The 13,049-nt window shown below is 39.4% G+C and overlaps 1 pseudogene; it reads right to left on the bottom strand.

The window, feature by feature from the left end:
- Positions 1–5,653: 5,653 nt before the first annotated feature.
- LOC143662429 (eukaryotic peptide chain release factor subunit 1-like) lies at positions 5,654–9,231 on the bottom strand (annotated as a pseudogene).
- Positions 9,232–13,049: the final 3,818 nt, after the last annotated feature.

Genomic DNA, 13,049 nt, shown 5'->3' with positions numbered 1-13,049 from the left:
TGTAGGGATGCCAGCCTCTGTTCCCCCACATATCCATTAAAGCCCTCTAATCCTTGCATGAGTTGTTTTATATTTGGGGGGAAAAGAGAACAGGGCAGAGCTGATATATGAGCATAATGTGATGTGAGGGGGAGGGGTATGGGCAGCTGGTCAGTAGAGCTATAAAGTGGACACAGAGGCATGGAGACAAAGGTGACTGGAATCCACAGGAATACAGGGGTAGACATTGGACTTTCTACCAGTGTGAAATGGGATTTGAGGCCATCTCATGTAGACCTTAAGAGATACAGAGTTTACATATAGGAGAAACTAAATTTCTTTTCAAAAAACAGTCTACTTTCTATCATCACTTTAACATAGGTCTAGAGAGATTTGCATCAGACAACAATCTGAATTATGGGCCATCTCCTCATTTACCTTTGAAGTTATATTTCTTCTCCCAGTTAACTAAAGAATGGCAATCTGTTCAGAATTAAACTGCCATCAATGAGAATTTAGTTAGAATAAAATTGGGCTAATTGTTTCTTCTCTTCTTTAGTTCTTTAGCACCCATAAAAGTTTCTCCACAAGTAAACGCTGTCCTGAAGTACTCATGTTTGAAAATGGGATCTGCGCTTGTGATTTGTGACAAGCCTGTGTTCCGTGAGTCCAAGCTTAAAGGGCAGACTTTTTGGCTAGTGTGTGTCTGACAGTCTGATTCCTCTGACCCGATTGGACTTGTAAAAATGTGCTTTGAAATGTATCATTTAAAATATATATTTCACAATAAACATGTTTTTAAAATGACATTTGCCTAATTTTGTTGATAGCTCAATTAAAAAAAAAAACACCCTAGACAATGCCTTGTATGCCAAGAATAGATTCACGAAGTTAATTCCAGAAAGGAGTATCTACAGCAAAGTTCATCCAGTGCTACTGGGACCATGTCTCCCAGCCCTGCCCATCCACGTGACCTATGGTTAAACTCCTTAGCATGGATTTATAGGCTTCCACCACCCCCACCCTCCAGCTTCCCTTCCAGCCTCATCACCCACTCCCCTTTTCTGAACTTGGTGAAATCACCAAGTTCTACACTTCTTTTTTTTCCCCTCTTTTATTCGAGTACATCTCCACAGACATTGAAAGGGACACATGGTCCCTCCAGAGCGCATGTCCAATTTCTAATTGACTCCCAAAGAGCTACACTCTCAGGGTGAATGTTAGAACCTGAGTTCTCAGCCTTCTAACAAGTCAAATTAGAATTTGAAACAGATTTCCCTACAATGAGGTTTAATTAGTGCTGCCTCCCATTTTTTTCTGCCTTGCATTTTTAACTAGCCATTTATTTATTAAACATTTATAATATTTTGCCACTAAAACAAGTTTTGTTCCAGAAGTATATTAGAAAAATCTGCAAAGTATAATGCTGAGACTTATTTGAAAATGAACACATTTTTTCAAAGAGAGATGAGTTTGAAAGAAAACAAGTTACTCCAGAATCCTCAGTTAATCATGTACAGCTTTGTGACAATTCTTCTGTTACAGAAGAATTTGTTCCTTTGTTTGTTTATCCACTCAATGTCTGTCAGATGCCATCTGGACAGTGAAGATACATTCTAGACCCACTGGTAATAATAGTAATAATAACAATAGTAATATATTAAGAACCAACATTTACTGAGTTCTTATTAAATGCCAGGCACTGCACTGAGCATTTTTGATGCATTATAGCAGCTTATTTTCACAACAGATTGAGAAGCACTGTTCCCTGCAGGAGGTTAGGTAATGTAGTTAAGGTCACCTTGGTAGAACATGGTAGAGATGGCGTGTGATTCTAGAACTCTGTGATTCCACCAGTGTATTCATTGCTTGAAACAAACCTGAGACTGCTGTGAGGATCAACATTGATCCTGGCCCACCCCTCAGGTCAGTTCCTCCAGGACCTGTGAAGTTCTAGGGAAAAGTTCTACATCCAGGCCTTAGTTTCTTCTCTCTTCCAGCCTGTCTGTATTAGGGGGGCCATTCAACCCTGGGCCCTAGTTCTGATCATATACTCAAAAGATTTGCTGATTTGACTGGAAATGCAGCAGTTGACTTTAAGAAAATATTTCAGATGAGGTCATCCATTTTCGAAGCTTTCTGTTTTATTTTTCTTAACCCATAACACTTTACCAGTTCTTGCTACTCTTATCATCTAAAGACTGAGATGGTCAGGATGCTGAAAAAATGTAGAGCAGCTGCTAGTTGTGGACAACTTTTTCAATTTCTATTAAAATTCTCACTTTCCTTAATTCATTGAATTTAGAGACAAAAATGAAGTTAGTGTGTTGGGTTGATGGATAGTCATTGAATATGTATTTTTTATTCTTAAGTATAGTTTAATACTCTTCTCCATTTCTGTACATCACAGCACCAAGATTTCGTTGTGTAGGATCTCTCTGCAGAGGTTATCGAGAATGCAAAGGCTACATTTTCCATCCCCTCTTATTTATGTGCTTGTATGTGTAAGTATAATACACATCAGTATATACTGATATACACAATGGTTATATATTATATACCATAATAATATCATTATATACCATTGATGATATATATCAATACATAATGTGATATATATCACCAAAGAGAACACATTAATTAAAGAAATACAAAAATTTGGCATCATTTCCAAACTTAAATAGTAAAAAAAAAAAAAAAAAACTACAAAAGAAGCGGCATTATCCTAACTGTATCCTGTGAAATAACAAGCCTATTCAAAAATGTAAATTTACATCCAATTTCTCTGGTTTTGTCATATCACATTAGACCCATTTACAGTGGCAACACCCTAATGTACTACTGTGAAGAGAGCGTATTTGCTCACTCTTGGGTTTTCTGCAAGCAAACAGCAGAGCCCAAAGCAAAAGGCTCTTTCAGAAAAGCCTCCCACATTGGTAAGCACCAAAGAATTGACTCTTCTTACTGAGGGTTGAAATAATAGGTTTGCACATTGACAGTCATCTGGACTTCAGAATACAGTGTGAGAAACAGAAGCTTTACACTTTTTCAAACTTTTTTTATTGTATAATATAACATATAGACAAAGTAAAGAAAGAAAAAAGCAATAGTTTTCCAAGCACTCTTTAAGTTATTACAGGACAGATCCCAGAGTTTGTCATAGGCTACCATCCCATCCTCTCAGATTTTTCCTTCTAGCTACCCCAGAACATTGGAGGCTAGAAGGAACCAGTAGTTTTTTTTATCATCACAACTGACTTTGTTTTCCTTTTATGTAAAAACTAACATCTATACACAAAAGCAATAAATTTCAAAGCACAGCACAACACTTAGTTGTAGAACAGATTTCAGTTTGTCATCAAACTGAAAATTGTGGGCTACAATTCCACAATTTTAGGTTTTTGCTTCTAGCTTCCCTAAGGTACTGGAGAATAAAAGGAGTATCAATTTAATGACTCAGCAATCATATTCATTTGTTAAAACCTACTTCTCTGTATAACTCCACCATCACCTTTGATCTTTCTGTCCTTCTCTTTAGGGGTATTTGGGCTATGACCATTCTAACTTTTTCATGTTGGACAGGACTGTCAGTAATATGGAGTAGGAAAATGGAACTAGCTGATGTTCTGGAAAGGCTGGGCCCTCTGTGTTTCAGGACTTATCTGGACCAGGGACCCATCTGCAGGTTGTAGGTTTCTGGAAAGTTACCCTAGTGCATGGAACCTTTGTAGAATCTTATATTGCCCTAGGTGTTCTTTATGGTTGGCTGGAATGGTTTTGGTTGGGGTTTGTCAAGTTATGATAGGTAGCAATGTCTAACTGAAGCTTGCGTAAGAGTGACCTCCAGAGTAGCCTCTCAACACTATTTGAACTCTCCCAGCTACTGATAATTTATTAGTTATACTTTTCCCCCCCGTTTTGGTCAGTATGGAATTGTTGATCCCATGGTGCCAGGGCTGGACTCATTCCTGGGAGTCATCCCCCATGCACCAGGGAGACTTTCACCCCCGGATGTCAAGTCCCATGGAGGGAGGAGGGCAATGCTTTCACTTCTAGAGTTGGGCTTAGAGAGAGTGAAGCCACATCTGAGCAACAGAAGAGGTCCTCCCCAAGTAACTCTTAGGCATACCTATGGGTTGGCTAAGCTTCTCCACTATCTATATATGAAGCTTTACATTTTAAGACATACTCCCTTCATTCAAGTGAAACAGGATTATTGGAACAATAGACAGGTCTATAACTTGGGAACAAGGAGCTGGTTCAGACCAATAAAACTATAAGTGACAGAGTCAAAAGTCAGTGAAAACCAGCAATCAGGCACTAAAGTATTGAAAGTGCCCAATTTGAAAACCAAGTACACTCCACTACCTTAGTCAGTGTGAGGATGATACCAATTGACTTTTTAAATCCATAGTCCTTCAAAGTCCATTTGGTATACTATTCCATTGCTACCACTGGGCAAGTCCTATATACTTTCAAAACTGTTACCATCTCAGACATGCCATAACCTTGCATATCATCTGAGTTCAAATTCAATTTATAGCCCAGCTGTGAAGCATAATCTTCCAGTTTTCAGGCCCACTTTTAGATCCAACATAGTTGAGTCCTTGGTGTCAGAAGCCTTGACTCATCCCTTCCTGCCCCTGCCCTTCCCACTCCAACTCCCATAATTTCTCATGAGAGGTGCTTGTAAGTCTCATATTCAAAACAGATGCTCCAACCCCACCAAGAGATTAGGGGCTTATGATTACATGCACAGCAATACATGTCTCGTCCGTCATTCCTGTGAAAAACCTTGATGTTCTTTTTTTTTTTCAGTTAATTTTTTAAGACCAAAACATTCACATAGTCTCATGACATCCAACACAAGAAAAGCATGACCACGTCCCTTTTACCAAGGATAGACCCAAGCAAAATAAAATAAAAATTTCATAAAAAAAAGGGTTTTTTTGCTTCTACCTAAATTGCATGTTTTATTTTTCACAATCCTAAAGCACAGAACCCAATCATACCCATCCCAAACTGGTTTCTGGTACGGTAGGATTATGGGAACTCTTGTCAGAGTAATTGACACTGATGGCACCCAACTCATGGACACGAATGCATCTGCAAAACACATGGAAAAAACAGTGCACGGGCCTTAACCTTCAAGAAGTCAGCTGACTTGCACATGCAACTCATGTCTTTGAAACTGGCAGTCTGGAGGGAAAGGTGGTATGAGGGAGTTGGCATTGCCTACTATTAGCTCACTCTTTCAACATTAAACAGAAACCAAGAGAGAATTGGTTCCAATATTTCACCACATATATTTCTTCTTACACGGTCTAAACTGAGAATGCCATGTAATGGGTCACTGTGAAATGCAGCAATTTAATTTTTCTCCAATCACGATAGGAAACAAACTAGTATGATGTCACTTCTATTAGCTTTTGAAGGTCTACAGCAGGTAAAGTATGTTTGCTTCTGTCTATGAAGGTTAAAAAAAAAATTTTCCCCCATAAAATGCATGAGTAACCAATTTCACCATCAGGTAAAAGTAAAAACTGGAATTCTATTTTAAATTAGTTCCAAGTGGCATTTTGCAATTTAATTGTAGGCTACTGTGCTGACATGACAAACTAAAGTGTAGGGTTGGGTCTAATTTTGTTTTGGTTTTCTTTTCACTGTCCAATGCTCATGGATTAAGTTCTGGAAATGTTCCACTTGTAAGGTAGGGATCTTTTTGGATTCCACCATGGGTATGCTCCCTAGGTTGCATGCTGGAGGGTGAGGTACAGTTTGCTGGATCCATGTTGGCCACGTAGTAGTCATGAAGGTAAAAAAATTCATCGACCTCTCCTTGGTATTCCATTCCCTGGAAATCTTCCTGGTACCGCAAGATACCTCTAATTCCACCAAACCCTTTCACAAACTGGGATCCTTCTTGTGACTTATCTGTGACAATTTCCAATGTATATTTTATAGTTGTTAGCAAACCATTCCAGCAGGGGCATGCTCTCAATCAGCTCATGTTCCTGTCCCCTCTCTTTGCCTGTGAAATGAGATTTATCTTCCTCTTTTTCTGGAGTTAGAATTTTTTTCCTCTTCTGTGCCTTGGCAATAAGAACATATTATATCCAGACTTTCATAGACTATTAGAATCTGTACAGTTCCCATTTCCAAAGCCTTTAGTGTATCTTCAACTCCAAAACAGTACTTGCCTGTGTCCTGGCTAATTTCATCAAAATATCATCTTATTAATTTCTTCTCTTGAATAAATTTCACATTGGAGAGAACTTCAGTAGATAACTCAATAGCTTGGTTGACTTCATTTTCACCACCATAGGAGATATCAACTAATTTAAAAACTTTTGATTACAACCTCTGATCAAACATATCAGATTGACTTAGGTCAGTTTTAAAGTCAGCTGATCCAGCTAAAAGAAGACCCGCCCCATTCACTTTGTCCCCAGAAATAAACAGCTGCACAGCAGTCTCAGCTACTTTCTGAACATAGTCATGTCATTTTTCCATTCTTAAACAGGCAATATGCAAGGCAGATTGACCTCCTCTATTGTGTTTTTTGGGAGAGCCACAGTGAATTTGTGCAGGACATTTCTTGTGTTTCCTCAGAGCGTGCCAAAAAGGGCATCACTGCCATCTATTACAATGAAGCCAAACTTGCTATCATCTGAAAGCAGTGCCTTAAAAGCCTCTGTATGGGATTTGTTGTCACACAAATATAATGACATATTAATTGGTTTGAAAGACTCAAAGTCAATGTTGACTTTCTTTCCCTTCCTTCTTCCATTACAATTGTTCACAGTTAACAAACAACCAGACCATTTGGAGGTACTTTTTTATAAAGTTTGAGTCTCTGTTGTACAGATGTAATGGCTCTCAGGACTGAAAGGTGGTTTACTTGTGACTTAATGTTAGATGCAGTTCCAAACTCATCTGTTAACATTTTTGCCACTCGTGAACTCTGGTCTTTGGGAGCAATGACCAGTGAAATCATGTTTGTGCCACTACCAGAGGTCCAGAAAGTAGGAGTTGGCTGTTGTCTGGTTCTCCTCATTTGGTCAGGCCATATAGCGCAGGAGTGGCCATCCTGAGGGGTCTGGGAACCAGGAAGACAGTGAGGCAGGGGGGAGGTTGGCTGGGCATCCGTGGTGTCACCAGCAGGCTGCCTCCAAGCTCTTGATGAGCTTCTTGATCTTCAGGATCTCCACATCAGCTCTGCGGCCGAGCCATTGAATTTTGAACCCGTGGCCGATTTTCCATATTTTATGTGCGATTCAGTCATTTTTTTCTCTCCTGCTCAAAGTTAATAAGGTATTTCTGCTCATTTGAGTCTTTCCTACTTGAAAAAAAGGGCAGAGGGCTCATTCTCAAACAGGCTTAAGACTGAGCCTGGCTAGGAAGGTGCTTCAAGTTGATGAGGGAGGTCCTTTGAGAGGACTGAATCTACTCTAGTAAATCATCAGTGAAATTCCAAGTGACAGTTGAAGTATCGTATCAATTTATTTAGAGAAGCAAAGAAAAAATTGGACCTAAATTTAGAAATGGAACAATTAAACATTCGAGATAACCAGGAACATTTTTGAAAAATTATCAAAGGGAAGCTATAAAATGGGGGCTTCCTCCAATGCGCATGCCTGGACTTGTTAATGGGAGCTTACCTTTCTCATACAAAGACTCTCCCTACTCCAAGAACATTATTGTTGTTTTAGGTATCACATGATTGTTCAAGTCAGGAAGAAGAGCTCCAGTGATGACTCTTTTATTAGTAGAGCAAAAAGCCATATCATCTTTCATTCAGGTCTCAATGGCCAGAAGTTCTGTGTAAAATGGTCCCTGTGTGCCCCCAGGTAGGCTGGGAAATTGAGCAGGTAGCTTTTCCAGTTTCTATAATGGAGGTGGGAATGAGGATTCTGTAAGCCACCAAGAGTACCTGTTAGTCCCTGCAACTTCATTTTCTCTGCCTGCCCATGCTTGGTACAATACTTAATCACATATGTCACTTCTCCAGGAAGTCAAGCTCTGCTTTTGTTCTAACCTAAAAGGCTCTCTTTACTCCCTGAACTCATAGAAAGCCCTTGTGTGCATGTGTCTAGTCTTCTCTTCTCAACCAGTTAAAAGATTCTAGAAAGTAGGACCTACTTTATATCTTTGCATACCTAACAGAGTTTACTACATGCTTTGTATACAGTAGAAATTTAAACATATTTGTGTTAGAATGGTGGAGAGTGTGCCTTGACTCACTGTAAAATATTTAGTAAAATGCAATGAGAGTTACAAATATAGAAACAATTGCCCTCTCAAGCCCTTACCCATGCTTCAAACCATCCCTGAAAAACCACTTAGTCCATGGAGGTACCATTAATCCTTCTCATCGGCCCTAATATGACTCTCCTCTGAATTTTTATAATATTCGAACAAAAGATGTTCATAATGTCCTATCCCCTTTCAATCTCTTCTTAGAGAAGTTCTTCTACAATGGGCAGCCATATGTGACTTTGCTACCTTGGCCCCTGCTGAGTTGATTAGAATGGACATATGACCCATGTTATGGGGAATCATATATTGTCTTTCCTGGAATATCTAATTGAAAGCAGAGATGCCATTATTCAGATGGTTCTGGATTACCATAACTGATATGCCTAAGTAGAGTTGTATCCAGAGTGGGTGCCCTGATGCCTGAAATATCCCAGAATGATGGAGGGCCTAATATCTGCCAGGCTTTGTATGAGGCCATAGGGAATAAAATCAGCCAAAGCACCTGCCGCATGGAGCCTCTATTCTAGTGGGGGAGGGAGCTTCATTTTATGCATATTCAGGAAGAAAAGAAACTAGGAGGCCAAGAGGAAGGCAATCTGCAGCAAAGAAAATTGAACAGATCCACATGAGACTGGAGCTGCTGAGCAGACTGACTAGGAGATTTGGGGAGTGTGGGTCATGTAGTTCCCACAAGGTCCAGCTCTGCTGCTCCACTGGCTAACGTTTACTGACTCTGTTCCAAGCACTAGGTGAAGCTCTTGATGGCATTTAAAGTCTCTTATGACCCAGGTACTCCTACTCTCTCCATTTTATATATGAAGAAACTGAGGCTCTGAGATGGTAAGTTAGTTAGTTAACAGCACCAGCTAGTAAGTGAGTTTGAATTAGACTGTACTTTTTGTAAATGGGTCCCATCATTTCACTGTGTATTATTACAATGTCCTCTCAATAAACTCACTTTGTTGGGTGTGGCTCAGACTGGATGCAGCCCATTGGAGTAGTTCTCTATCTTTCTATCATTCTATAAAAATGCAGACATTTAAAAAAGCATCATGGCAAAATAAGCCCTCTCTTGAAAATTTTGAAAGTTTTGGTTTAAATATATATTTCTTTAGTTGTTTGATTAAAACCAGTGGTACCCACTCTGTGAGCCTCTGGGCCCTGGCCAGAGTTGTAGTAAAATGCAATGCCAGCACAGAGTTAATACAAGGAACACACATATGCATAAGCACACCAGCATTGTCTGTAAATTAAGTCACTAATATAAGCTGCATATATATGGACCATATGTTCTAAATGTAGGCAGCGGTAGTTAATGCCAATAAGGCTGATATAAAATAGTTACTGAATTCACACTAGCTCTTTGTCATTCTATATTTTCTATATCAAAGAGACATTAAAGTATTATATGAGAGTCTGCCCTTTATATGAGATTAAAAGTAAATCGTCATAACCAAAACTTGGGAATCACTATTGTAAATTATACCAAAGGGTACTGAGTATGTTATAACAGGGAAGACAGCTTCGCTGCTGCTGCCACTCACTTATTCTTTATGCATGGTTGGTTTCTCTAACTGAAAAGGACATTCTTTCTGGAAGATCTCCATACAGCCTCTCACCCTCATTAAGTACTCCAGGAGCCACGACCAGCAGGCTGGAAGTAGCCTGATGAGCTACCCAGTGAACACTGATGATCAAGAAAGTCATTTTATCCAAAGTGTCCCACCTATTTGGCTATGTATCATTGTTTTTGAGTCACTAGGTCTGGTGCCTTATTCACGTCAATGCGTCAAATGGATAAAACAATACTTATCTCAGTGTGTGGTATTCATAAGCGAAACTTGTGGAGCTTCTATAGAAAGCAGGTAGTTGAGGAGCAAATGTTATGGCATAATTGAAATGAAAAGTCTTTTTAACAGAACCGCACTACCCCCACCTCCCTAAAGTTTTGGGAGAGATTCTCACCCCATTTAAAAACAGCACACAGTCTGTGGCATGATGACATGGATGCTCTCTGGAGCTTTAATCGCTAATGACCTCATCTTCCAATGGTCAGTGATAATAAACAAGGAGAAGGGATTTCCAGTGGGGCAGAGCATTAATAAGGTAAGATTTTTAAATTAATTTTTCAAGTTAATTAAAATGTCCAAAAGTACAATAAAACTACAGAAAATCTGGCAAGGGAATGGCAGCAGGCCTGATTAATGCAAGTCAACTGTCTTCAGAGGGTAATAGTAATAATGATGAGATTATGGATATGGAAGAACCTGCTAAAGAGAAATGTGATGCATGAGGAATACAAACTGTGTCCCAGTTACTATTTTATGGTGCACAATGGATCTTATTAAGGAGGAATAGTGGCAAGAATTACCACTGAATTGCTCAATAAAAGTATTGTGTAATTAACAGTGTTGTAGCAGCAGCTGGAGCATTGCCTCCCATTGATATTCCATATTCTCCATTTATTTCCAGTTTGTTAAGGGGAGTGGGTTCTAACTAAGACTGTTTGTTTATCTAATCACTCAGTAAACATTTACTGAGTAGGGCAGTATGCTAGGAGATATGAGGGCTACAATGCTGAGCATGGCACTGCTTCTGGCCTCCAGGAGCTTATGTGCACATAGGGAGTTAGGATGTGAGTATAATTAACCATGAAACAATCCAGACTGTGGTGAAAACTTCCATAGAGAGGTCAACTGAGAGAGAGATTGCTTTTGGCAAGAGAGATTAAAAGAGATGCTCTAGAACACATGGCAATTGAGAAGGACATTGATTTTGATATTGGTGAGGTTTTCACAGGTGGTGATAATAAGAATTGTCCTCTTGTAAGTTATTAATTTTTGAAGATGCTTCATGGTATATAATGCTACTGAGGTAGGTAGGAAACAATGCTAACATATGTGTGGTGAGGAGTGTAGCCAAAATAAAAGGCAACAGTGGATGATATGTTGAAAGAGATGTATTGACACATGAAATGGAAGCATTTAATACCATGGTATTGCATTTTGTGCAAAGGGGACTTCTGGACATTTTGAGTATTTTGGTTTGCTAAAGCTGCCATAATAAAAAGGGAATTTATTATGTTACAAGTTTACAGTTCTAAGGTCATTAAATTGTCCAAACTAAGGCATCCAGAGAAAGAAATCTTGATTCAAGAAAGGTCAATGGGTCCAGAACACCTCTGTCAGCTGAGAAGGCACATGGCTGGTGTCTGCTGGGGTCTTTGGCTTCTAATTTCCAACAGCTCCCCCAGGGGCACCTCCAAACCTCCGGATCTTGTCTTAGCTCAGTCTGCTTTGTTGGCTCTGTTGGTTCTTTCCAAAATGGTTCCCGTTTAAAGAGCTCCAGAAGGCAGATTAAGACCCACCTTGAATGGGGGGAGCCACAACTCCATGGAAACCACTTAATCAAAAGGTCTCACCCATAATTGGGTGGGTCACATGCCCATGGAAACAACTTACTCAAAAAGATCCCACCCAACACTATTTTTTTTTTAAGTTAACAACAAACAAAACATTAAGATATCATTCTTTTATTTTATTTCTTTTTCTAAATCGATGCAGATGTTCTAAGAAATGATGAATATGCAACTATGTGATGATATTAAGAATTACTGATTGTATATGTAGAATGGAATGCCACCCAACACTATTGAATGAGGATTAAAGAACATGGCTTTTCTGAGGTACATAATAGTTTCAAATCAGCACAGACATGACTGTACAGATAGGATTGAATTTAACTTTGCTTTAGGAATTCACTTTGACCACATGGTGGACTGGAAGGCAGGATGCAGGTTGTAAAAATCATTTTGGGTGGCTACAGAAATAGAAAATGATGTAAATGATGGAGGCCTACCGTTATGCGGTGAATTTTGTGAAATGGAAAAGAGAGAACAGTTGTTAGTAACATTTTAGAGAGAGAACTGATAGTGAAGAAGAGGGAGTAGCCAAAGAAGACTGCAAACTTGAGTTTGGGTTATTACGAGAAGGAGTGCTGGGTGAATGCCAAACATCTGGTGGATGAAAGCGCATTGGGAATTAATGATGATGTGTTGGTTCAAGGATGATGCACCTGGAAAGCACCTGGAGAGGTCCACTTCCTCTATAATCCACAGAGGTCAGTCTCCTTTTTCAGAATGAAGTTGAGCTAGAGTTATGATTTCTTACATCCTATGACACTATTGGTTTAGGTGCTACCAGAATATACTTTCAGATATGAAACCTTGGCATGGAATAAGATGCTCTTCAGGCATGTGCAGAAGGTTTTTGGGCATCATCCATTTGGGCATCAGTGGATTTCAGAATCATTTAGAATGACAGCTGAGCTTTTCTGTCTCCAAAGTGAAGACAGAGCTGGATTAAGCCCAGTCCTGCTATACTCTGCTATATTGAAAGGATTCTGGCTCAGGATCATGGGATACAACTGATCTGTAGTTCTGTTTTTGTAAGGTTGTCTTAAGGCCTACCTTTTATTTTCTCTTATCATCAAAGAATACATTCCAGGCTTCCTTTGTTGTTGGTTTCTAATATTTCCAGCTATAGTTCCCTCATCCAGCTGCCTTTGCTTCTGGCATCAGAGTTGATGGACAAAGAAGGTGTTGGAGCGTGGAAGCCAACTGATTTCCTAGAGTATGATGAAGCAGAACCACTAAAATTAAGATGAACAATTGCCAAGATATTTGAGCTGGGTGGATTATAGTCTGAAATCTAGAATTCCCTGGTGGGCTCAAATTTAGTGTCTTTTTCAACTCCTCTGCTTCCTTAGTCCCTTGTGACAATTTTACCACCAAACATAAAGTTTCTAATTTC

The sequence above is a fragment of the Tamandua tetradactyla genome, chromosome 18 (genome assembly GCF_023851605.1).
Source record: "Tamandua tetradactyla isolate mTamTet1 chromosome 18, mTamTet1.pri, whole genome shotgun sequence".
Lineage (NCBI taxonomy): Eukaryota > Metazoa > Chordata > Mammalia > Pilosa > Myrmecophagidae > Tamandua > Tamandua tetradactyla.
The sequence above is the reverse complement of the archived record's forward strand: the minus strand, read 5'-3'. Positions and strand labels throughout refer to the sequence as shown.